The sequence below is a fragment of the Protopterus annectens genome, chromosome 6.part1 (assembly GCF_019279795.1).
Source record: "Protopterus annectens isolate FY-2018-M chromosome 6.part1, PAN1.0, whole genome shotgun sequence".
In the NCBI taxonomy this organism is placed as follows: Eukaryota; Metazoa; Chordata; order Ceratodontiformes; family Protopteridae; genus Protopterus; species Protopterus annectens.
The window spans coordinates 47428935-47455579 of NC_056738.1; the positions used below are offsets into that span (position 1 = coordinate 47428935).

General features: G+C 44.1%; 1 protein-coding gene across 1 annotated transcript in view; it reads right to left on the bottom strand.

The window, feature by feature from the left end:
• Positions 1 to 26645, bottom strand: part of GTF3C2 (general transcription factor IIIC subunit 2) — a 2978836-nt gene that overhangs the window by 1766319 nt on the left and 1185872 nt on the right. The window lies entirely within an intron of this gene.

Sequence of the window (26645 nt, forward strand, 5' to 3'; positions counted from 1 at the left end):
GCTATCTCCCTTTTCAAAGTTGCTTGAAAAGTGCATCCATAAGCAACTACCGAATATCCTCCTGCATGAAAATCTACTCACACCCACCCAACACGGCTTCCAATCCAGCCACAGCTCTACCACTGCTCTAACTTCCTTCACTCAAACAATCGCACAAGCCAGAGACAAAGTACAGTTGTGTACACCTACCATAAATGTAGATGTTCGAGTGTCTTCACTGTTGCAGTCATAACTGTAGGGTGATCCTGCCGGCAGGCAGCCCAAGGTCGGCCAGAATTCCAAAGTCTGGGTCCGGCGTCGGCCGTACCAGCAAGTACCCTGACGTCAGAATGCAGAGGTATAAAGCTGACAGTCGACGCCATCTTCTCCAGCCTTTCTTGCCCCAGATGTCAGAAGCCCCCAAAAAACAAACCAAAAGGTGTCTAAAAAGGAACACAAATACACCACAAAAGAAGTGGAAGAGAAAACAAGCAAAAATAAGAGGGGACTGGTGGGAGGGAAACACCGACTGCAACAGTGAAGACACTCGAACATCTACATTTATGGTAGGTGTACACAACTGTACTATGTTCTTCGTGTTTCACTGTTGCAGTCATAACTGTAGGGCAGAATCCCAAAGCTGTGAATGAGGGAGGAGGTTATGCAGAAGAAGGGGCAGCTAAAAGACCCTGCAAAACAGCAGAGGCAAAGCCTGCCCTAGACTTAGAATACAAAGGGAGATTATAGTGCTTAGAGAAAGTATGCACTGAACTCCAAGTGGCAGCTTCCAAAATGTCCTTGGTAGGAACTCCTCTGAGAAAAGCTGCTGAAGTGGCAGCTACTCTAGTAGAATGACTTCTAACAGTACCTGGAATATGTTTCCCATAGTGAGAGTAACAAAACCTTATTCCATGAGAAATCCATTTGGAAATAGTTTGTTTAGAAATAGCCTTACCTAGAGAACTGGAGGCATAAGAGATAAGCAATTGATCAGATTTTCTGAAATCTTTAGTCTTGTCCAGGTAAAATCGTAGTTGCCTGTGTACGTCCAATGAATGTAAGATCCTTTCCTCTTTATTATGAGGATTTGGAAAGAAGGTAGGAAGGTGAATAGTCTGATTTAGAGCCACTTTAGAAATCACCTTAGGCATAAATGTAGGATTGGTCCTCAAGGAAACTCTGTCTTGGTGGAAGATAATGTATGGTTCCACAGCCATGAGAGCTTGCAACTCTGAAACCCTTCTAGCAGAAGTCAATGCCAATAAGATAGCGGTCTTCCAGGATAAGAACTTGACATCCGAAGCCGCAGCAGGCTCAAAAGGAGGCAAGGTAAGTTTCTCCAAAACATAATTAAGATCCCAAGCAGGAACAGGAGGAGTTCTGGGAGGCCTTAAATTCTTAGCTCCTCTCAAAAATTGTCTCACCAGCTGGTGAAAAAAAATGGGAGGCTCAGTATTAAAATGAGCCGAGATAGCAGAAGCATGAATTTTGATGGAGGAAAAGGAGAGGCCTTTAAGCAGAAGGTCTGAGAGGTAAAGTAAAATGGAGGAAATATCAGGCAAAAGAGGATCAAAACCTCGATCCTGCATCCAAATACAAAATCTTTTCCATTTTGAAGCATAAGATTTTCTAGTGCTAGGCCGCCTAGCTTCTAAAAGAACATCCAAAACTTGTTTGGGAAGAGAAGGAATCAAAGGCCCTTGAAGAGCCAAGCTGCTAGGCAAAGAGTCTTGATTTGAGAGTGTTGCATCTGACCCTGATGCTGGGACAGAAGAGAAGGGATCAGAGATAGAATCCAAGGAGGTTCCAAGAATAGGTGTTTTAAAGTTGGATACCAAAACTGCCGAGGCCAATTTGGAGCTATCAAAATGATAGTCTTGGGTTTGTCCTGTATTATTTTCAGTAACACCCGAGGCAGAAGAAGAAGAGGAGGAGGAAAGGCATATCCTGAAAGATTCCTCCAGCTGAATGACAGGACATCCACTTTCCAAGCTGTTATGTGGAAGGACCTGGTGCAAAAGAGAGGCAACTGATGATTGAGATGGGATGCAAACAGATCTATCTGAGGACAACCCCAAACTGCAGTTATTCTGCTGAATAAGTTGGGGTCCAACATCCATTAGTGAGGATCCAAAAGATTTCCGCTTAGGCTGTCTGCTAAGAGGTTCTGATTTCCTGGAATGAACTGAGCTTGAAGATGCAGATTCAGATTTAGAGCTGTGTCCCATAAATGCATGGCTAGTCTGCAAAGGGGGTTAAGAGTGAGAGCCCCCTTGCTTGTTTATGTACCACATGACTGTGGTATTGTCTGTACAAATCAGAAGAGGTCCTGGTTTCAAAAGAGTCTGGAATGCTAGAAGAGCATTTTGGACTGCCAACATTTCCTTCAAGTTGATCTGCCAGAGTAGTTGCTTCTTTGTCCAAGAGCCCTGCTGGCCAATGTCTAGAAAATGAGCTCCCCAAGCATAATCCGAAGCGTCCGTGGTTATGATCTGAGAAGGTTGAGGCAGACGGAAGGGATTCCATTCGTTCAAAGCACAAGCCCTGGACCACCAAAGGAGCTCCTTTTGGAGGCAGGGAATCAGTGGAATCATTGTGTCTAGACTGTGGTAATGCTGAGACCATACACTCTTTAGGTACCATTGAAGTTTTCTCATATGAAGCCTTGCATTTGGAATCAACAGGATGCAAGAAGCCATGTAGCCCAAAGCCTGCAGGAATTTCCTTGCAGTGAGCTGAGGTAAAGTTGCCAAGGTTTTGAAAATTGAGGCCAGCTGTAATTGTTTTTCTGGAGTGAGGAAGGCCCTTTGCAAGCTTGTGTTTAGAAGAGCTCCCAAAAAATCATTTGCTGAGAAGGGATCAAATGTGACTTTTTTGTGTTCACTGAAAATCCGAGTAGTAGGAGAAGACGTTGAACAAAATCCAGATGTTGAAGTAAAAGGTCTTTGCTGTCCGCCTGAATAAGGCAGTCATCCAGATAGGGGTAAATTTGAATCCCCTGGAGTCTGCAATAAGCTACTACTGGGGCCAGACACTTGGTAAAGACTCTGGGCGCAGTAGATAAACCAAAGGGCAGTACAGAGAATTGAAAGTGCCTCGAACCTGCCTTGAATCTGAGGTATTTTATGCATTCCTGCCTGATGGGAATGTGTAAGTAGGCTTCCTTTAAGTCCAATGTCACCATCCAAGCATCCTGGGAGAGCACTGGAAGAAGTTGTTGTAGAGTAAGCATCTTGAATTTTGGAATTTCCAGAAAGGTGTTTAATACTGAAAGGTCCAGAATAGGTCTCCATGTGCTTTGTTTTCTTGGGACCAGAAAAAGTCTTGAATAAAAACCTTTTCCCATCTGTGAAAGTGGAACAGGTTCTATGGCTCTCATGGCCAATAGAGCGTCCACTTGATATAAAGCCTCTGACCATTGATGTTTTGGCAGATCCGGCCAACCAATAGACCTTGGCAGAGTGTGAAAGTGGAATTTGTAACCTCTTAAAATCACGTCCAAAACCCATTTGTCTTGGGTAATATGAATCCAATTTTGGTAGAAAAGAGAAAGTTTTCCTCCGAGAGGGGCTTCCAGGCAAAGAGGACCTGTAGCCCAACAGAGAGAGTCATTGGGTCTGCTTCCTTTGTGATTGAGATCTGTCTTCTCCCCTTCTAGGGGATGAAGCTGGACCTGTAAGAGGCCTGAGCCTGAGCCCAACCTCTGGAGCGTCTATATCTTCCCCTTTGAGGCCTGTCAGACGTGGGAAAGGACCAATTTTTGGAGGGCCAATTTCTAGTAAATCTAGGAGGCTGAACTTGTAAGAAATCTTTAACAGTCTGCATAGATTTCGCCTTATCCTCCATCTTTTTAATAACCTCCTCAGCTTTAGATCCAAACAGAACATCATGCTGAACAGGGGCATCTAACAATTTAGCCTTAACTTGCTCAGGCAAATTCTGCACTCAAAGCCAAGCATGTCTCCTGATAACAGTACCAGAGGCTGCAGCCCTACAAGAAGCCTCCAAGGCATCAAAACCACAATGTAAACTATGTTTGCTAACTTGTTCAGTTGCATGCAATACATCCTGTAATTCCTTGTCCTCTGCACATGCAGGAAAGGTAGAAAGTTTTTGTTTTAAAACAGACAAAAGAAATTGCTGATACTTGAACATATGAAACTGGCAATTTAAAGCTCTAATAGAAAGAGTAGCAGAAGTATAAACCTTTTTGCCCCATCTGTCCAAGGCACGAGAATCCTTTTCAGAGGGAATAGGATTTTTAGCTGAAGCGGCCTTAGCAGCCTTGGAACCCTGAGAAATAGTTTCAGGATCTGCAGAAGGGTTCTTGAACAAAAATTGATGGGAATCAGGAACTCTATAAAATCTATCTGGCTTAGAAGGAACAGGCGGATAAGAGTCAGGATTCAGGTTAGCTTCAGAAAAAGCATCATCCACAATATCAAGAACAGGAGGAATGGCCAAAAATCTGTGTTGAGGGAGAAGGAGAAATTCCCTAAGTCTCTTCTTGGAAGCGGAATAATCCTGACCTTCCCAATGAAAATGCTCTCTCATCTCATGCAAGGTTTCCCCAAAAGAAAAATCTTCAGGGGGAGAAGCAGAGGGAATAGAGTCCTCTGCATCAGAATCCTCATAAGGAGGAAAAGAGTAATCCTGTTCAGAGGAAGAGACTGAAGACACAGAAGCCTGATCAGAGGAATCATAAGGAATATCCTGTCTAGGCCTTTTTTCAGGAGGGGGGTGAGAACCCCTAATCATAGTAAGCAAATCTTCAGCCATCCTTAATAATTGCTTTTGGGTCTTGGGAGCTGAATCCAAAGAAGCTTGAGAAGAAATCCTTGGCTTAACAGGAGTCTTTGACTTTGCCTTTGTCTTTGTAGTAATAGTGATATGAGAAGGCCTGAAAACCCCTTCAGAAGCCGGTACCTGCACAGCGGTTCCGGACCCATCTGAAGGAGCGATGTCCGAAGGTCCTGCAGCAGATAAAATACTGGGCCTAGTTGGCTCCCCATGGGAGTCCGTGTCGGCCATCGGTTCCGAAGTGGTTGACGACAGGGGCTGCAAAAGCGCCTCACTGACGACCGCCAAACCCGAAGCTGGCTCCGGCTGCATAGAATCCTGTTTGGACCTCGGAGGCCTATCCTTGTCCTTGCGCTTTTTGTGAATTCCGGTTGTCGGTAAAGTATCCAACGACATCCTGTAATTGAACCGTCTACCGAAATAATTCAAGGCCCAATCGTACCTATGCTTAATAGTACAAGAATTAAACCTGGCACAAAACCGACAGCAAGAAACATCGTAGTCAGGGCCTAAGCAAGGAAGACAGTAAGAGTGGAAATCTTTATGAGGTATTTGTTTTCCACATGATATACAATTATTAACTTTTTCTGACATCGGAGGAGCAAGAAAAAAGTTTCCCCAACGGGGTACTTAGCTTGAGAAGAGAAGTCGTCTTTGGACCGACGACAAGCAAAGCACGTTGTCCGGGAATCCGCCAACCAACAACTTGTGAGCTGCTTTCCACCGCACGGCAAGAAAGACTGGAGAAGATGGCGTCGGCTGTCAGCTTTATACCTCTGCGTTCCGACGTCAGGGTACTTGCTAGTACGGCCAACGCCGGACCCAGACTTTGGAATTCTGGCCGACCTCGGGCTGCCTGCCGGCAGGATCACCCTACAGTTATGACTGCAACAGTGAAACACGAAGAACATCAATAAACTAAGTCTTCTGTCTTTTCCTGGACCTCTTCAAAGCCTTTGACACACTCACCCCCCTGCTTCTTTGCAAACTGGTTGATCTCAGTGTCTCTAACCCTACCCTGTCTTGGTTTTCTAGCTACCTCTCTAATAGGCAACAATCTGTCAAATGGCTCTCTTCCTTCTCCTTCTTTCTCCCCACCAACATGGGTGCACCCCAAGAATCCATCCTTGGACCACTACTTTTCAACATTTTCACCAACAGTCTTCATACTTCCTGCTCCCTTTCCACTCTCATACAATATGCTGATGGAAATTCCACTATCATCTCTACCTCTGACAATATCTTGGACCTCCACTCAATTACTCATCAAGTCATACTCAATCCCAAAAAAATAAACTTCTCCCATTTCTGCCTAAATCTCTTTTCCATCACAAAGCATCATTTACTACCTCATCACTTAACACTGTCATAAATGCTGAAATGCATACGAAGCTACTGGGTGCGATCATATACCAACTTACATTTGATCTGCGTATATTAAACTTTATTAAGACGACAGAAAACTTGGACTGCTATACAGAAGTAAAAAATACCTCACTAATGACGCAATACTTACCCTTGCCCACTCTTACCTCCTTCCCTCCCTCCTCTATGCCTCCACAATCTTAACCAACCTACAATCCTCCCTTAAGGCCAAGTTTGAACTAACCTATAATAAAGTTGCACGGTTCACTGCTAACCAACCTTGCAACTCTCACCACTGCCTCTCTAACTCCTCCTCACTGGCTTGAACTCTCCCATCTACTCTTACTCCCCCTCAACTGTCACCAATTTATTTCATCGATAACAAACCCTCCTTCTGCCCAGCCATCCCTTTACAACCCCTCCTGCTCTCTGCGGAGCTCTGATCAGTTTCTCTTAGCTATCCACAAGCCTTTAAAAAAGTACTAGGACAACACTTGTACAGCTATTCAGTTGCCCTAGCCTGGAACAAACTCCCACTGAACATTATAAATCTTCCCCATATTCATATCTTCAAAAAAAGTATTAAAGGAAACACTACAAAACTCATGGACCTGTTCATGCCAAAACCCATCAAAACATCTTTCAGCTACTAATTGATTCTGTCTACTAACTACACCTTCTGACTCTACTCATCTTATCTACTCTACGTCCCTTTCTATTTACCTGGCTCCAGACTCAAATTTCTCTATACCTTGGTTTCTCTTTCTTCTATATTATACATTATAATCCCCTACTACCACCATTGGCTTCTTCATCCCAACCTACTCAGTCCCACCTCTTATTTAACTACTCTGCTCTAATAACTTCTATGTAGTTACTCAAACTTCTAAGCTGTATTCTATGTATTTAAAATACCCTGTAAATTCTGTTATCCTCTGTTTGCAACCATTGTTTGAATTGATCTCAGAAATTGTTTCTGTACGGGGCTTTTCCCCTGGGCCTCCTTTGAAAATGGGCTATCGCTCAGCCAGACATATCAAGTTAACAAATGTCAAAACAAATAAACCTATAGAACAGTGTATTGTTTAGTTTTACTTAAAGATAACTAGAGTATTTTTTGTTAGGGCTAAAAGTTAATATTTTCTGAAAGTACACAAGCTGTTTTTCAGATTTGTGAAGGTCTAGAGATAATAATGATCATACAGCAATTAGTGTAAATGACAACACAAGCTGTAACATGTGCTTTAGCATAGGTAACCTTAATTTTAAGATAGGTAATATCTGTTGGGTGTAGCTATCAAGTGGACCAACTGTTCCTATCTGGAGGGTTGCATTTTTTTGAAGATGTATATACAGTGCAATGAAAAATATTTGCCCTCTTCCTGATTTCTTATTTTTTTGCATGTTTGTCGCACTTAAATGTTTCAGATCAAACAAATTTAAATATTAGACAAAGATAACCCAAGTAAACACAAAATGCAGTTTTTAAGTGATGATTTTATTTATTAGGGAAAAAAACTCTCGACCTACATGGTCCTATGTGAAAAAGTAATTGCCCCCCTTGTAAAATCATGAAGTAACTGTGGTTAATCACACTTTTCGGAAAGCTGAGTTCAATTTCATGAGCCACACCCAGGCCTGATTACTGCCAGACCTGCTGAATCAAGAGATCACTTAAATAGAACCTGTCAGACAAAGTGAAGTAGGCCAAAAGATCCCAAAAAGGAAGACATCATGCCATGATCTAAAGAAATTCCGGAACAGATAAGGAATAAAGTAATTGACATCTATTATTCTGGAAAAGGTTACAAAGCCATTTCTAAAGCTTTGGGATGTCAGCGAACCACGGTGAGAGCCATTATCCACAAATGGAACAGTGGTGAACCTTCCCAGGAGTAGCCAGCCTACACAAATTACCCCAACAGCGCAGCAACAACTCATCCAAGAGGTCACAGAAGAACCCAGAGAACAACATCTAGAGAACTGCAGGCCTCACTTGCCTCAGTTAAGGTCAGTGTTCATCACTTAACCATAAAAAAAGAGACTGGACAGAAATGGCATGCATGGCAGAGTTCCAAGGTGAAAACTATTGCTGACCAAAAAAAACAAAGGCTCATCTCACTTTTGCCAAAAAACATCTTGATAATCCCCAAGAATTTTGGGAAAATATTCTGTGGACTGACGAAACAAAAGTTGAACTTTTCTGGAGGTGTGTGTCCTGTTACATCTGGCTTAAAAGTAACCCAGCATTTCAGAAAAAGAAAGTACAGTTGTGTACACTTACCATACATGTAGATGTTCGAGTGTACTCACTGTTGCAGTCATTACACTTGGGTTATCCTGCTGGCAGGCTACCCTCAGTCGGCCTGAATTCCAAAGTCTAGGTCCGGCGTCTGTTGCTGTCGCCTCTTCCCTGATGTCAGTGCGCCAGGGGTATAAAAGATGCAGCCGATGCCATTTTCTTCAGTCTTTCTTGCCGTGCGGTGCCCGAAGCATAAGCAGTTCACAAGTGCCGGTCGGCCGACTCCCGAGATTTTCGTGTTCGAATTTCAGATCCGAAGTCTTCATTAAAAGCTAAGTACCCGTTGGGGAAACTTTTTTCTTGCTCCAGACCGATGTCAGAAAAAGTTAATTATTGTATTTCTTGTGGGAAGCAAATACCTCATAAGGACTTTCATTCTTACTGTATTCCTTGCCTAGGCCCTGACCACGACGTTGCTTGTTGTCTGTTTTGTGCTAGATTTAACCAACGCACTATTAAGCATCAGTACGATTTTGCATTACACTATTTTGGCAGAAGATTTAATTAAACAATGTCATCGGATAGCCTTCCGACTACCGGAATTCACAAGAAACGCAAAGAAAAAGAAAAGGACAGGCATCTGAGGACCAAAACCGATGAGGCTTCTTCTAAGCCAGTCGCCGGTTCTCAGTGAGGTGCCTTCGCAGCCCCCGATGCCTGCTACTTTAGACCCGCAGGCCGCTACCAACTCCCACGTGGAGTCGACTAGGCTGCTGGAAGCTCAAGGTATTGGACCTTTGGAGACTATTCCCTCAGATGGGTCCGGAGCCGCCGAGTAGGCATCGGCTTCTGAGGGTGTTTTCAGACCTACTCAATTATACATTAAAACGACTTCAGCTTTAAAGGCAAAGACTAAAGCACCTTTAAAGATAAAGAAACAGGTACAACAGCCTCATGGACAAGCCTCCATGCCCAAAAAACAGATGCTCAAAATGGCCGATTTAATTACGACATTCAGTCTTCTTGGGTAGAAGTCTATCAGCATGGCACATCTTGACTTGGCAATATTTGCCCACTCTTCCTTGCAAAAGCACTACAAATCTGTCAGATTGGGAGGGCATATGTTGTGCACAGCCCTCTTTAGGTCATCCCCCAAGATTTTCTATTGGATTTAGGTCTGGACTCTGGGTGGGCCATTTCAAAACTTTAATTTTCTTCTGGTGAAGCCATTCTTTTGTTGATTTGGATGTATGCTTGGGGTCATTGTCGTGTTGAACAGCTGTGTGAAATCTTACCATAACCATATAGATGTTGTCCTCTTCTATGTTGCAGTATTCTTGTTGTGGGATTTTTCGCCTCAGGCGACCCGTACGTTGGCTCCTATACAAAAGCTTCAGCTTGGCTGCTGCAGCTGCATGGGATGTCATACGTAGGGCCATAAACCAGGTTCCTTAAATGTGACTTCTGCATGCAAAGACCTCAGAACTTTGAAGCCCAGCAGGAGTACAAGGCCCAGCAGGAGTGTACACCAGTGATGTCAGGTACAGAGCCATAGGGCCCTTATGTCGTTTTCATAGTTTCCCAGTGCAGAAAATAGGGTACCAGGAGGCTAAGGGTATGCCATACTGGGTAATGAAAGAAGGGGGTTTTGGAGGGAGGGAAGGAATACTGTAACATGGAAGAGAAGGACATATATGGTTATGGTAAGATTTTACACAACTGTTCTATGTCCTTCTATTCCTATGCTGCAGTATTCTTGCTGTGGGAGAGTACCACAGCTTAGTTAGAAGGAAGGGCGGGTAGAAGAAGAGTGTAACTAAGAATCCCTGTAGGACTGCCCTGGCAAATCCTGCCCATGCTCTGGAGACATTGTCCAGTTTGTAGTGTTTGGTGAAGGTGTGTACGGTGGACCATGTAAGCTGCTTCCAAAATGGAAGCAGTGTCCAATCCTTTGATGAAGGCTTTGGAGGCTGCCATTGCTCTGGTGGAGTGCGCTTCGACTCCTAGTGGGAGTTTTTTGCCATGTTGAGAGTAACAGAAGCAAATGGCTTTTCTGATCCAGCAGGCGATGGTTTGTTTGGAGACTGCCTTGCCAATGGCCCTGGGGTGGTATGAAATAAAGAATTGAGTGGATTTCCTGATAGACTTTTGTTTTGTCCAGGTAGAATCTTGACTGTCTGTGTCCCCTTTGTTGGTGGGAGAGGGGAAGAAAGTGGGCAGGTGAATAGACTGGTTCAGAGACAAATTGTTAACTACCTTAGGCATGAAGGAGGAGTTAAGTCCTAAGTGTTGCCCTGTCCTTGTGGAAAGTCATATAAGGGGGGCAGGCCATTAAGTCCTGTAGTTCTGACACCCTACTGGCTGAAGTTATGGCCACTAGCAGGACTGTTTTCCAAGTATACATCTGTACATCTGAAGGGTAGCTGTCCCAGCAGGTTCAAAAGGGTGCTGAGTAAGCTTTTCCAGAATGAAGCTCAGGTCCCAGGGTGGTGGGATGGGTTTCCTTTGGGGCCTAATATGTAGGACCCTTTTTATGAAAAGCTTAACATCAAGCCTGGCTAGCAGGGGTGGCTCTAGGTGTAGGCAAGCTGAGACTGCAGAGAGGTGAACTTTAACTGAAGAGGATGACAGTTCACCTTTTATAAGCTGACACATGTAAGCTAGGACTGGGGGGGGGGGGTGTAATGCATGGGTCCCTGCCCTTGTCCCGACACCATTTTGAGAATCTTTCCCATTTAGCTAGGTATGATTTTCCTTGTAGTAGGTTTCATGGCCTCCCTCAGGACTGAAAGCACATCCTCTGAGTAGTGGTGCCTGAAGAGAATTAAAAGTTCATCACCCACAGTGTCAGTGACAGCATCTGCAAGTGTGGGTGGATGAGAGTTCCCTTTTCTTGTGTCAGAAGGTCCACCTTGTGGGGTAACTTGTGGTGATTGCCCTTGACTAAATTGTGAAGTAGGGGGAACCAGTGCTGCCTTGGCCAGTAGGGAGTTGCCAAAAAGATTTTTGGTTTGTCTCTCCTAATTTTAAGGAGGACTTTTTGAATTGGGGGGGGGGGGGTATAGAAACTTTCCCTTTCAAGGGATGCTGAAAGAGTCTACTCTCTAGGCTAGATGGGAGTAGGTCTTGGTGCAGAAGGTCTGCAGTTGTCTGTTCTGGGGAGAGGCAAACAGGTCTATTTGAGGAATGCCCCACCGGTGAACTATATCCATGAAGACAGTCCTGTCCAGCATCCATTTGTGTTGTGGGGAGGACATTCTGCTCAGCAGGTCTGCATGTTTGTTGTCCTGCGAGGAGATGTAGGATGCCTGCAGGGACAGGTTGTGGCAAGAGGCTAGCTCCCAAATCTGCAACATTAGTCTGCACAGGAGGTAAGCTCTTGTCCCTCCCTGCTTGTTGAGATAACACATCACTGTGGTGTTGTCTGTACTTATTAGGAGCACACCTGGTAGAAGCAGGGGGCGGAAGGTTTTCAGGGCCAGGAGAACTACTGCCATTTCTCTCACATTGATGTGTTTGGCCTTCAGAAAAGGGTGCCATTCTGCTTGAACCCTGTAGGATGCCAAGGTGGCTCCCCATCCTGTGTCTGATGCACTTCTATGCATTACCTGAGTTGGAAGTGGGGGCTGAAGGAGAAGGCCGGGATTGAGATGTACTTGTTGAATTTACCTGTGAACCTCTGCCTTTAGGTAGGCTAAGAGTGTGATTTCTTGCTCCAGGGGGTGCTGGTGTTGGGACCAAATGTTTTTTAGATACCACTGTAGCTTTCGCATATGCAATCTGGCAAGGCCCAGGGTCCTTAGAAATTGCCTTGCAGTGATTACATGGGTCTGCAGCAGGGCTTTGAAATGGGAGGTCAGAGAGCTGACTTTGTCTTGGGATAGAAAAGCCTTCATTAGGTCTGTCCTGATTCTGCAACCCAGAAATATCTTGTCTTGCTCTGGGGTTAGGGATGAATTTGGGAGGTTCAGGGTAAACCCCAGATTTTGCAAAAGGGACATGGTGAATAGAAGATGGGAAGAAAGGGTTTCTTTGCAGTCTGCCAGGATCAGGATGTCATCTATGTAGGGAGAAATCTGAATTCCTTGTGTTCTGTAATGGGCAATGACTGGTGCCAGGCATTTTGTGAATACTTTGTGGGCAGTGGACAGACCATATGGCAAGGCAGTAAGCTGGAAATGAGAGGAGAGTCCAGAGAAACGTAAATATTTTCTGTGGGAGGGTAGTATGGGAATGTCCAAGTAAGTCTCTTTTAGATCCAATGTGACCATGAAAGCCTTGGCAGGTATGAGAGAAGGAGACTTGGGAGCGACAGCATTCTGAAGGTGGGCACCTATAAGAGGAGATTTTGGTCTCCATGGTCAGTCTTTTTTGGGAACCAGGAAAGTACAGTTGTGTACACCTACCATAAATGTAGATGTTCGAGTGTCTTCACTGTTGCAGTCATAACTGTAGGATGATCCTGCCGGCAGGCAGCCCGAGGTCGGCCAGAATCACAAAGTCTGGGTCCGGCGTCGGCTGCACAAGCTAGTACCCTGACGTCAGTACGCTCTGGTACATAGCCCTCAGCCGACACCATCTTCTCCAGCCTTTCTTGCCCCAGATGCCAGAAATCCCCAATAAACATAAAATGAGTCCCACAAGGAAACACAAACACACCATAAAGTGAAAAAAGAGGGGATAGGAGGGAGGGAAACACAGACTGCAACAGTGAAGACACTCGAACATCTACATTTATGGTAGGTGTACACAACTGTACTATGTTCTTCGTGTTTCACTGTTGCAGTCATAACTGTAGGGTGGAATCCCAAAGCAGTGAAGAAAGGGAGGAGGCTTAGATAGAAGAAGGGGCAGCAAGAAGGCCCTGCAAAACAGCAGAGGCAAAACCTGCCCTGGTCTTGGAATACAAAGGGAGATTGTAGTGCTTGGAAAAGGTATGCACAGACCTCCAAGTGGCAGCTTCCAAGATATCCTTGGTAGGGACTCCTCTGAGAAAAGCAGTAGAAGTGGCAGCTGCTCTAGTAGAATGACTTCTCACAGTACCTGGAAACTGTTTCCCATGATGAGTGTAACAAAATCTTATTCCATAGGAAATCCATTTGGAAATAGTTTGCTTGGAAATAGCCTTTCCAGGAGAACTGGAGGCTAAAGAAACAAACAATTGGTTAGATTTTCTGAACTCTTTAGTCTTGTCCAAGTAAAATCGTAACTGTCTGTGTACTTCCAATGAATGCAAAATCCTTTCCCCTTTATTTTGAGGATTAGGAAAGAAGGTAGGAAGGTGAATTGTCTGATTTAAAGCAACTTTTGAAATCACCTTAGGCATGAAAGTAGGATTGGTCCTCAAGGATACTCTGTCAAGATGGAAAATTAGGTATGGCTCCACAGCCATAAGAGCTTGCAACTCTGAAACCCTTCTGGCAGAAGTCAATGCTAACAAAAGAACCGTCTTCCAGGATAAAAATTTAATATCAGAAGCCGCAGCAGGCTCAAAAGGAGGCAAAGTGAGTTTTTCCAAAACATAGTTAGAATCCCAGGCAGGGACAGGAGGGGTCCTAGGAGGCCTCAAATTCTTAGCTCCTCTTAAGAATTGTCTCACCAATGGATGAGAAAAAACAGGAGGGTCGGTATTAAAATGAGCAGATAAAGCAGAAGCATGAATCTTAATGGAAGAAAAGGAAAGGCCTTTAGACAAAAGGTCTGAAAGGTAAAGCAAAATAGACGCGAGATCACGCACAAAAGGATTAGAGCCACGGTCCTGCATCCAAATACAAAACCTTTTCCATTTAGAGGCATAGGATTTCCTAGTGCTAGGCCGTCTGGCTTCTAGAAGAACATCCAAAACTTGTTTGGGGAGCTTAGAAGAAATCAAATTTCCTTGAAGAGCCAAGCTGCCAGGCAAAGGGTCTTGAGATGAGGGTGTAGCATCTGACCCTGATGCTGGGACAGAAGAGAAGGGTACAGAGGAAGGATCCAAGGAGGTTCCAAGCACAGATGTTGTAAGGTCGGATACCAAAACTGTCGAGGCCAATTTGGAGCAATCAAGATGATGAACTTGGGCTTGTCCTGTTTTATCTTCAGTAATATCCGGGGAAGAAGAGGAAGAGGAGGGAAGGCATATCCCGAAAGGTACCTCTAACTGAATGACAGGGCATCCACTTTCCAAGCTGTTTTGTGGAAGGACCTGGTGCAAAAGAGAGGCAGCTGATGATTGAGATGGGATGCAAACAGATCTATCTGGGGACACCCCCAAACTGCAGTTATCCTGTTGAATAAGTTGGTGTCTAGCATCCATTCGTGAGGATCCAAAATGTTTCTGCTTAGGCTGTCTGCTAAGAGATTCTGCTTTCCTGGAATGAATTGAGCCTGAAGATGCAGATTCAGACTTAGAGCTATGTCCCATAAAGTCATAGCTAATCTGCAAAGGGGGTATGAATGAGAGCCCCCCTGCTTGTTTATGTACCACATGACTGTGGTGTTGTCTGTACGAATTAGAAGAGGCCCTGGTTGCAAAAGGGTCTTGAAGGCTAGAAGAGAATTTTGAACTGCCAACATTTCCTTCAGATTGATGTGCCAGTGAAGGTGATTCTTTGTCCAGGTCCCCTGCTGGCAATTGTTTAGAAAATGTGCTCCCCAAGCATAATCCGAGGTGTCCGTGGTTATGATTTGAGAAGGTTGAGGTAGACGAAAAGGCTTCCCTACGTTTAAAGCGCACACCCTGGACCACCAAAGGAACTCCTTCTGGAGGCAGGGGATCAGAGGAATCAAAGTGTCCAGATCTTGGTAATGCTGTGACCATACACTTTTCAGGTACCATTGAAGCTTTCTCATATGAAGCCTTGCATTTGGAATTAACAGAATGCATGAAGCCATATAGCCCAGTGCCTGCAGGAATTTCCTTGCAGTGAGCTGAGTTAAGGTTGCCAAGGTTTTGAAAATTGAAGCCAGCTGTATTTGTTTTTCTGGAGTAAGGAAAGCCCTTTGTAAGGTTGTATTTAGGAGGGCTCCCAAAAATATCATTTGTTGAGAAGGAATCAATTGTGACTTTTTTATGTTCACTGAAAATCCCAGGAGGAGGAAGAGACGTTGAACAAAATCCAGATGTTGAAGTAAAAGGTCCTTGCTGTCTGCCTGGATAAGGCAGTCGTCCAAATAGGGGTAAATCTGAAATCCCTAAAGTCTGCAATAAGCCACTACTGGGGCCAGGCACTTGGTAAAAACCCTGGGCGCAGTAGATAAACCAAAGGGCAGGACAGAGAATTGAAAGTGCCTCGAGCCTGCTTTGAATCTGAGGAATTTCCTGCGTTCCTGCCTGATGGGAATGTGTAAGTAGGCCTCCTTTAGGTCCAATGTCACCATCCAAGCGTCCCGGGAGAGTACTGGAAGCAGTTGTTGTAGAGTAAGCATTTTGAATTTTGGAATTTCCAAAAAGGTGTTTAACACTGAAAGGTCCAGAATAGGTCTCCATGAGTTTTGTTTTCTTGGAACCAGAAATAGTCTTGAGTAAAAGCCTTTTCCCATTTCTGAGAAAGGAACAGGCTCTATGGCTCTCATGGCCAGTAGAGCATCCACTTGATTTAAGGCCTCTGCCCATTGATGTTTTGGCAGATCTGGCCAACCGATAACCCTTGGCAGAGTATGAAATTGGAACTTGTAGCCTCTTAAAATCATGTCCAATACCCATTTGTCCTGGGTAATATGAGTCCAATTTCTGTAAAAAAGAGAAAGCTTTCCTCCAAGAGGGGCATCCAGGTAAGGGGGTCCTGAAGCCCAACCGAGAGTCATTGAGTCTGCTTCCTTTGAGATTGGGATCTGTCTTCTCCCCTTCTAGGTGAAGAAGCAGTCCATTGTCTGGATCTGTAAGAGGCCTGAGCTTGACCACGACCTCTGGAGCGTCTATATCTTCCCCTTTGAGGCCTGCCAGATGTGGGAAAAGACCAATTTTTGGAGGGCCAATTCCTGGAAAATCTAGGAGGCTGAACTTGTAAGAAATCTTTCACAGTCTGCATAGATTTTGCCTTTTCTTCCATCTTTTTAATAACCTCTTCAGCCTTGGATCCAAATAAAACATCATGCTGAACAGGGGCATCTAAAAGTTTAGCCTTAACCTGTTCCGGCAAACTTTGTTCACGAAGCCAGGCATGTCTCCTAATAACAGTACCAGAGGCTGTGGCCCTGCAAGAAGCTTCCAAAGCATCAAAACCACAATGCAAACTATGCTTGTTCACTTGTTCAGTTGCATGCAATACATCCTGCAATTCCTTATCCTCTGCACATGCTGGAAAGGTAGCAAGCTTTTGCTTCAAAACAGACAAAAGAAATTACTGATACTTAAACATATGAAACTGGCAATTTAAAGCCCTAATAGCAAGGGTAGCAGAAGTATATACCTTTTTACCTCACCTGTCTAAGGCACGAGAATCCTTCTCGGAGGGAATAGGATTTTTGGAAGAAGCAACCTTAGCAGCCTTAGAACCCTGAGAAATAGTTTCAGGATCCGCAGAAGGGTTCTTGAATAAGAATAAATGAGAATCAGGGACCCTGTAAAATCTATCAGGCTTAGAAGGAGCAGGGGGCATGGAATCAGGATTCAAATTAGCCTCAGAAAAGGCATCATCCACAATATCAAGAACAGGAGGAATAGCTAAAGGCCTGTGTTGAGGAAGAAGAAGGAATTCCCTAAGCCTCTTCTTGGAAGCAGAATAATCCTGGCCTTCTCAATGAAAATGTTCCCTCATCTCATGTAAGGTCTCCCCAAAAGAGAAATCCTCAGGCGGAGAAGCAGAGGGCAGGGAATCCTCTGCATCCGAATCCTCATAAGGAGGAAAGGAATATTCTTGATCAGAGGAAGAAACAGAACATACAGAAGCCTGGTCAGAGGAATCTAAAGGAACATCCTGTCGAGGCCTTTTCTCTGGAGGGGGGTGAGAACCCCTAATCATTGTAAGCAAATCTTCAGCCATCCTTAGCAATTGCTTCTGTGTCTTGGGAGTAGCTTCAGAAGTAGCTGGAGCAGAAACTTTAGGTTTAACTGGAGTCTTGGACTTTGCCTTTGTCTTTGAAATGGTGATGTGAGTAGGCCTGAATACCCCCTCAGAAGCCGGTACCTGCACAGCGGTTCCGGACCCATCTAAGGGAGCGACGTCCGAAGGTCCTGCAGCAGATAAAACAATAGGCCTTGATGGCTCCCCATGGGAGTCCGTATCGGCCATCGGTTCAGAAGTGGCGGACGACAGGGGCTGCAAAAGCGCCTCACTGACGACAGCCGAACCGGACGCTGGCTCCAGCTGCGACGAATCCTGTTTGGACCTCGGAGGCCTGTCCTTGTCTTTGCGCTTCTTTTGAATTCCGGTAGAATCCGACGACATTCTATAATTGAAGCGTCTGCCAAAGTAATTTAAAGCCCAGTCGTACCGACGCTTAATAGTGCGAGAATTGAACCTGGCACAGAACCGACAACAAGAAACGTCGTGGTCAGGGCCTAAGCAAGGTAGACAGTAAGAGTGGAAATCTTTATGAGGTATCTGTTTTCCACACGCTATACAATTATTAACTTTTTCTGACATCGGAGGAACAAGAAAAAGATTCCCCAACGGGGTACTTAGCTTTGAGAAGAGAAGTAAGAACTTCGGACCGACAGCAATCAAAAACGTAGATCGAAAATCGCCAACCAACGACTTGCGAGCTGCTTTCCACTGCACGGCAAGAAAGACTGGAGAAGATGGCGTCGGCTGAGGGCTATGTACCAGAGCGTACTGACGTCAGGGTACTAGCTTGTGCAGCCGACGCCGGACCCAGACTTTGTGATTCTGGCCGACCTCGGGCTGCCTGCCGGCAGGACCACCCTACAGTTATGACTGCAACAGTGAAACACGAAGAACATCAGTGGAGAGCAGAAGCCTTTTCCTTCCTGTCCTGAAGGGACAGGTTCTATGGTACCCAGATTCAGAAGGTCTGTCAGGACTTGTAGCAAAAGATGCCTTTGATTTCTGGGGGGAAAGGGAATACTTCTCAGGGGTGGCCTTTACTTCCAGCAAAAGAAATATCCTTTTTGGATGATAGCCAAGACCCATCTGTGTGTGGCGATGGTCTTCCAAAAGGGCAGGCAGTGAGACAGGCAGAGAAGGGTAGGTGGGCAAGCTAGTCACACAATGTTGGGGCTTCTTGTGTCTTGAAAGGGTTGCCTATGGGGAGGCTGAGGGGCAGCCATCCTGGAAGAGGTGGGCCTTCTGGTACCTCTTCTGGGCCTGGAAGAGGCAGCTCAAGCAGGAGCTGGGTTACGCCTAACAAAAGTGGCCTTGGCTGGGTAGTTCCTATAGTATTTGGGGATGGTAGACACCAAGACATGATTAATGTCTTGTAATTCCTTACTCTTTTCTTGCAGGTTCTTGAACAGATCTGCAGATTGTTTTCCAAAGAGGAAATCAGGGTTCGGGGAGGCATCCAAGATCTTAGACTTAAAGTCCTCTGGTAGGTGCTGAAGTCTAAGCCAGGAACATCTCCTGAGAACAGAGGCATGTGCTGCAGAGCTTGCAGAAGGCTCTGCAGCATCAGAGCTGCATCTGATAGAGTGTCTGGCTACTTGGGCAGCAAGAGAAAGTTTTGAAGAAATGTCAGCCATAGCGGGGCAGTCAGAAGTACTGGCTAGTAAGTTGGCAGCTTGAGACCAGATCCAAAGCAAATTTGGTCATAGGAGTTTGATAACTGATGGCTCTAAAAGCCAAAGTGGAAGAGGTGTAAACCTTTTTACCAATCCTATCCATAGATTTGCTATCTTTGTCAGTGGGTAAGAGTGAGGCAGACAGAATGAGTCTGGATTGTTTGCCTGGATATGTGGCAATTACAGCTGGGTCTGCCGGGGGGAGCTTGACTAGAAATTTCTGATTCTCAGGCACCTTGTAAAAGTAGTCTGGGCATTTAGGGGCGGGTGGCTGAGAGTCTGGTGTCTTAGATGCAGTGGAGAAAGCATCCAAGTATGCAGGGATGACAGAGGTGGGATAGCAGAAGATGAGGGGGATTCTACCTGTAACAATTCAAAGTACCTTTTCTGGGTTTCAGACATTTGAGAGGTGTCCCATTTGAAATATTCTTTCATTCTGGTGATAGTTTCACCAAATCTAATATTCTCTGGAGAAGAGTCTCCCTCAACATTTTCTTCATCTGGGGAGTAGTACACCTGGGGGGAAGCAATTTGTGAGGTGTAAGAGACAGATTCCTCAGAAGAGCAATAGTCAGTGTCTTTCTTTTCTTCCCTATCCTGAAAGATTGGAGGGGGGCAAGAGGAAGCAGAAGCAAGTCTAGGGCATAGCAGTGGTAGAGTGGAAGCAGATGAGGCTGAAGGCCTGAGGGCCATGAAGGCCTGCATCAAGGAGGAAGTGAAGGACTGCCAGTCAGGTAAGCCTTCCTTAGTCATGGTTAAATGTTTGGCCTTTTGTTTTCTTTTCGACGAAGTGGACTTAGGTGTAGGCCTGGAGTCAGATGCCGATATAACCGTAGTAGCTTCCAGAGCAGGGATCCCGGTCAGAGGCTCTACTAAGTCTGGCTCCCCCTCAACCACGACGGTAGTCGGGGTCTGAGCTAACTCCAGGGATGTGCCGGTCGTCGGCTGCAAAATGGCTTCCACAAAGGTTGCCGCTGAAGTCGACGGTTCTTCTTAGCACTCCTCAACTCCTGAATCGGAAGATGGCGGAGCGTCCGGTAGCGGAGAGGAAGAAGGCCTAGGGAACTTGGCCTTCTTATGCAGAGGTTCTGTCGATGCCTCTGAATCTGGATCCATCCTAAGGGCTAAACGCTTAAGCCATTGGTTTTCCAAAGATTAGGGGCGGCCAGATGGCTGAGCAGGGTCTTTGGTATAAATGATTGCCAAACAGAGCAGGCGTTGTGGTCATGCTCCCAGCCTAAGCAAAAAACGCAGCAATTGTGCAAATCTTTATCGGGACTCTGGCACCTGCATTGGCATTTACCCTTTTTTGCAGATAGGTAATAGAAGAAGAAAAAACAACGGTGCACTTAGCTTTTTAGATATTTCCATTGAAAAAGCGAAGCACATGATGAGTCGGTCATCTGCGGCTGAAAATTTCTGAGGTCTTTGCGTGCAGATGTCACATTTAAGGTACCTGGTTTATGGCCCTACGTGTGACGTCCCATGCAGCTGCAACAGCCAAGCTGAAGCTTTCGTACAGGAGCCGACATACAGGTCGCCTGAGGTGGAAAATCCCAGAAGAATACTGCAACACAGGAATAGGAGGACATCAGTCGTAGCTTCCAGAGGAGGGATCCCGGTCAGAGGCTCTGCTAAGTCTGCGACCACGACAGTTGTCAGGGTGGGCTCCGGGGACGTGCCGGTCTCCATCTGCAAAACGGCTTTCACAAAGGTCGCCTCTGAAGTCGACATCCTTCCAAGTGCCCCTCAACTCCTGAATCAGAATATGGTGGGACGTCCGGTAGCAGAGTGGCAGAGGAAGAGGGCCTAAAAACTTGGCCTTCTTGCGTGGAGGTTCCATCGATGCCTCTGAATTGGGATCCATCCTATGGCGGCTTAAGGCACTGGTTCTCCAAATAAAGATTAAGGGTGGCCAGACGGCTGTGCATGGTCTTAGGTACAAATGACTGGCAAATGGAGCAGGCCTGGTCATGTTCCCGGCCTAAGCAAAAAACACAGTGGTCGAATCTTTATGGGGAATCTGGCACCCGCATTGGCATTTACCCATTTTAGCTGACATCAGCTATGGCTAGCTGCAACAAACCAAGTTTAGCAAGACAATGGAAGAAAGAAACCCCAACGAGGTACTTAGCTTTTTAGACGTTTGCATTGAAGGAGCGAAGCACACGATGCATCAATCGTCTGAAAAGTTCTGAGGTGTTTGCGTGCAGTCAGACTTAAGGAACCTGGTTTATGGCACTACGTGTGATGTCCCACGCAGCTGCAACAGCCAAGCTGAAGCTTTTGTAAAGGAGCGGACGTACGGGTTGCCTGAGGCGGAAAATCCCACAACAAGAATACTGCAGAATAGGAATAGAAGGACATGGTGAAATTCCTCTTCATCTTCAGCTTTCTAGCAGACACCTGAAAGTTTTGGGCCAAAAATGACTGGTATTTGGAAATGCGCATAATTCCCTCCACTTAGACTAAAGTCCAAGTTCCAGCTGAAGAAAAGTAACCCCAAAGCATGATACTGCCATCACCATGCTTCACCATGGGGAAGGTGTTCTTTTGGTGATGCCTTGGTCTCATCAGACCATAACACATTTTCCCACATGCTTTTGGGAGACTTGCTGTATTGTTTTGCAAGTTTTAGCTGGGCCTGGGTGTTTTTCTGTGTAAGAAAAGGCTTCCGTCTTGCAACCCTACCCCATAGTCCAGATATATGGAGAATATGGGAGATTGCTGTCACATGTAGTACACAACCAGTACTTGCCAGAAATTCGTGCAGCTCCTTCAGTGTTGCTGTAGGTTTCTTGGCAGCCTCCCTGATCAGCTTTTGTCTTGTCTTTTCATCAATTTTGGAGGGACGTCCAGTTCTTTGCAACATCACTGTTGTCCCATATTTTCTCCACTTTTTGATGGCTGTCTTCACTGTGTTCCATGGTATATCCAATGCGGTGGAAATATTTTTGTACCCTTCTCCTGACTGATACTTTTCAACAATGAGATCCCTTTGATGCTTTGTAAGTTGTCTGCGAACCATGGCTTTTGCTGTAGCAGGCAACTGAGTAAATGTCAAGAAAATACTACTAGGACAACTGAACTTTATCTAGGATTAAGCAGAGTCTCTAATTGATGGCAGGTGTGTACCCAGGAAGACTGAATACTGTAATTAAATCAAAAGGTGCTTCAACAAAATATTAGTTTAAGGGTGTGCACACTTATGCAACCAGCTTATTGTAAATTTTTTTATAATTTTTCCCCTAACACATTTGTTTGTTTTTCAACTGAATTGTACAGGTTATAGGTCGCATTAAAGGTGGGAAATGTTTTGAAATAATTTATTGTGGTCTCATTTTTTTATATCACAAAAACTTGGCATTTTAACAGGGGTGTGTACACTTTTTATATCCGCTGTATTAAGTGCTTTCATTTCTTACTGGAACTTCATCAGAATCCTGATTGTTTTGGTTGTGAAACTTTAGTGTGTGCATGTAAGACAAAGGTTGGAAATACACAGTGAAAAAACGAAACGTTCATGTATAATAGGTGGGAACAACTTATCGTAATAGCTACTCTAGCCATATTATCTGGTAAGGGAGGAGGACTATGCTGGCATATATATATATATATATATATATATATATATATATATATATATATATATATATTTAATATGTGTATATATATTCCATCAAAAACTGCTATTATGGAGCTTAAGAAAACTTTGGAAGAAATAACCAGCTTTTAGCGGGGAATAATTATTCTATAGCTGAGGGCTGGAACTTTACTTACAATAGTAAGAATGTATCAGGAGGACAAATTTGCTTTTCTTCTTCCCAGTATACAGTGGATAATCATGATCCAAGAACACTCTGCAGTCTCCAGTTTTTAAAACTTTACTGTCACAGTTTTGTCAAGACCAACGCTTTCTGCTAGTATGACTGCATCTTTATTACTACAGGTATTTTACAAATACAATACAAATTAATCATCCTCTGGTAAGAATCCTTTACTACAATAAACCATTTCCCCCCTCTTCTATCACTACTGTCATGCCTATATCAATTAGTATAGTTACCCCGCTTTCCCTGATATTCTGCTGAATGTCCACCCTGAAATCCTTTGTCAAACTCATATGATCATTTCTATGCAAATGTGCCTTCTGCATCATTGCTATCTGCACCCTACTTCTCGATATAATTGTCTTTTGTGTTTGCTCTGTACCTGTACAGTCATTTACTTCCCATGTTAAAATTGACAAAGCAGCTATTCTGATAAAAACCTGTTACTCCCACATATTACAAATGCCAGCTCTTTTGAACAGATAGCTCTGTCTTGCAGTTTACATGTAGATACTAAACAGTGACATGTGATGCTAAACTTCTATGTAGTTGCTTCTTCTCATAGGTTCATAGGTGTTTATTAGGCTAATGACCACAAGGGCCTTTTTAAGCCTAGCCATGCATACCAAACATCTTACAAGTTCTGGTACCCTTGTTAAGTATAAGCAGGGGCTTGGAAGGTGAAACATTTACAACCAGGGGCCTGGGAGATGAACCATTTAAAAGATGCCAGTGTCCATTAGAGAGACAGGTGCCAAACCAGGGATGAATTTCCTGTTCCCCATCCAACTGATTAAGTTACACTTGAAATGGATTAGGAAAGAGCTCTGCTTCACACGGATGGGGAGCCTGATCCAAAGAAGGGGTAGTCTTTGGGATACACAGCTATCTCGCTAACAGGTCCTACTTGTATCACAGGCCAGGTTCAAGTCTTTAAAACAGGTAATTCTGGTGCTGTTTGTTTTGTGGATATGCAAGAGCTCCATCAGAGTGGGGTCTGACAATGTCTTGTATGCCAGGTAGAGATCTCCCTTCAACAGCCTGTAGGAGACAGAAGACAGGGAGAGAGTCCTGAGGTGGTCTGCATAGAACATGTTACTTTACTTCCTGAATTCTTTTAGTGAGGAACCTCTGTGGACATTCCAGTTGTTGGAGATGCCTGGTTAGGTCCCTACACACCAAAGTGGGCACTGTACTCAATGACAGATTTAATGAATGCCAAATACAGTGAATAATGACTTCCTTAGACCTAGATGTCATACCTTTGTTTATAATTTGCACAACACAAAATGATTTCCTCACTGCTGTAGACATTTGAAGGTCAAAGGCTAGATTATTGTCTGTGTGTGTTCCTATGTTCTTGACTACTGGGTCAACTCTTACTTCTTCAATCTCTGTTTGAACTTGGCTCATTTCCCTACAAATTTCAATTCAATAAAAACACTGAAGAAAAAAAATCAAAGAAAAAAAACTAGATACATTTTTGAAAAATCTCCAGTTAACTCAAAACAAACACAAAAAAAGGGTCTATATTAGAACACTGAAGTTTCAAAACTTCGAATGTTCTAATATTGAACCCTATTCAGCGAAAGTTGAAAATATCGAAGCAACAGAAAACTGAATTTTTTCCTAGGGAAAGAATTTGGTTGTCCGTTTCTGTTGCTTCAGTATTTTCAGTGCTGTGGTGGAAAGTTAAGGGTCGGGTTCAGGTAAGTGTGAGATTGAGTGCAGGTTAGGTTAGTTAGGGTTAGGGTGCTGGTTAGTTATGTGTGTGATTGTGTGGACGTGACGGTTAGGGCGGGTTAGGGTTAGGGCGCGGGTTAGGTATGTGTGCGATTGTGTGGACTTGAGGGTTAGGGCAGGTTAGGTGAGTTAGGATTAGGGTGCGGGTGAGGTGAGTGTCCGATAGTGATGGACCTTAGGGTTAGGGATAAGGTAAGTGGATAGTTAGTGGTGTGTATAGTTTAGTGTAAGGTTAGGTGTAAGACTTTAGGTGTGTGTGTGGATTGCTGTTTGTTTGGTGTGCTTGTCCTGTCTGTATGTGTTTTGGAACAGCAATTTTTTTTTCCCTAGGAAAAAATTCACTGTCCTGTATGTTCAATGTTTTCAGCTTACACTGAATAGGGTTCGATATTAGAACATTTGAAGTTTTGAAACTTCGATGTTCTAATATAGACCCCAAAAAAACTATATACACTTTCAAAAAAGTAAATCTACTCCACCAAATAGGAATGTCTGTCCCAAATTAATGGCTGCACCCACAAGTAATTACCTACCCTAAACTTAAGGTTACCCTAGCTAAGGAAGGCACAAATTAAGAGCCCGTGGGACCCACTTACACATATTATCTGACATTTTACCTCTATTCCCATATTCCAGAAGAGAAAAATAACTTGCTTGCTGGATACCCTTACATAAACTAAATTTTGCAGTGTTATATTTAGTACACTGAAGTACTAAGGCTGCTGGGGAGGCAGCTATGATACAACTATTCACTTTCCATACTTTCAAACTATTTCATACTTTATACTTGTTTCTCGCCACTGAGAGCTAGTTTTGAATAACTGCATGATGAATACCCCATTAAAAGTTAATTACATTGCATAACACAGATTTCCCTAAGAATACAATTTCTTAGATACACTAATATATAAAAATTTAGATGGTAAAATCGGAGCTACAGTATGTAAGAAAACCAACTTGAAGAAATACATATCTAGACTAAACTGGTATGCACTAAGGGCCAATTATATCGTATCAAGATTAAACACTGAAGACGCTAAGGCAGAATGAAATTAGCACTGCGTGTAGATGAATTAGGAGAGGGGTATATACTGACAAAGAATTAAAAGATGTATACTGTGTCTTTCGACTTTTTCCCGGTTAGGGGTCGACACAGCGGACTCCAGTCCGCTAATGATTGGCAGTAGATTTTTACATGCCGTGTTGCCGGCCCTGATGCACAACCTTCAACGAAGGTACGCCCATTCACGCATGTCTCCACAAAGACGACGCTCTAGCTGAGAATCGAACAGGACAACGTCTTACTGTGAGGCGACAATGCTACCGCAGCACCACCACCGTAGTTCAATTTAAAGATGTATACAAAGGAATATTTCAAGAAGAAAACAGGAAAGGGTCTATATCATATGAGTGAATCGCACAAATTGCGAACGCTCATAATATCGAACATACCAGACCTCGAACTTTCTATTGTGGGAGGCTGTGCCCCCCCCCCCACTAAATATATATTCCAACTCAGAGATCGCACTACACTGGGGAAATGGCAAATATCCCATTCTTCACTGTACTGTGATCTCAGAAAAAGCACTTCGAGGTCCAGTACGTGCGATATTATCAGCTTTCGCAATTTGTGCAATTCGCTCATATGATATAGACCCATCATGAAATAAGTTTATTATTCAGAAAAAAAATTGTCAGAAAATAAGAACAGAAATAAAAAGAAAAGAAAATAGATTATATCATACAACTAGAGATGTTATAAAAATAGTTGGATATTTTACAAGCTTAAAACAGTGTTAAAAATACTGCATCAGAAGAAGAGAGCTTCTCCCATAAGAGATCAAAGAACTCGAAGCAGACATTATGCTATAAAGGACAAACAGAAAACAAGTGTATGATAAGACATAAAACATGGTACTCTACCTTGTTGGAATTGTCCGAAATGTACATATATTTATAGGAAGAATTCCATTCTGCATCCACTTACAAAAATTGTTTAACTTAAAATGCTCAGCAACATGTGCTC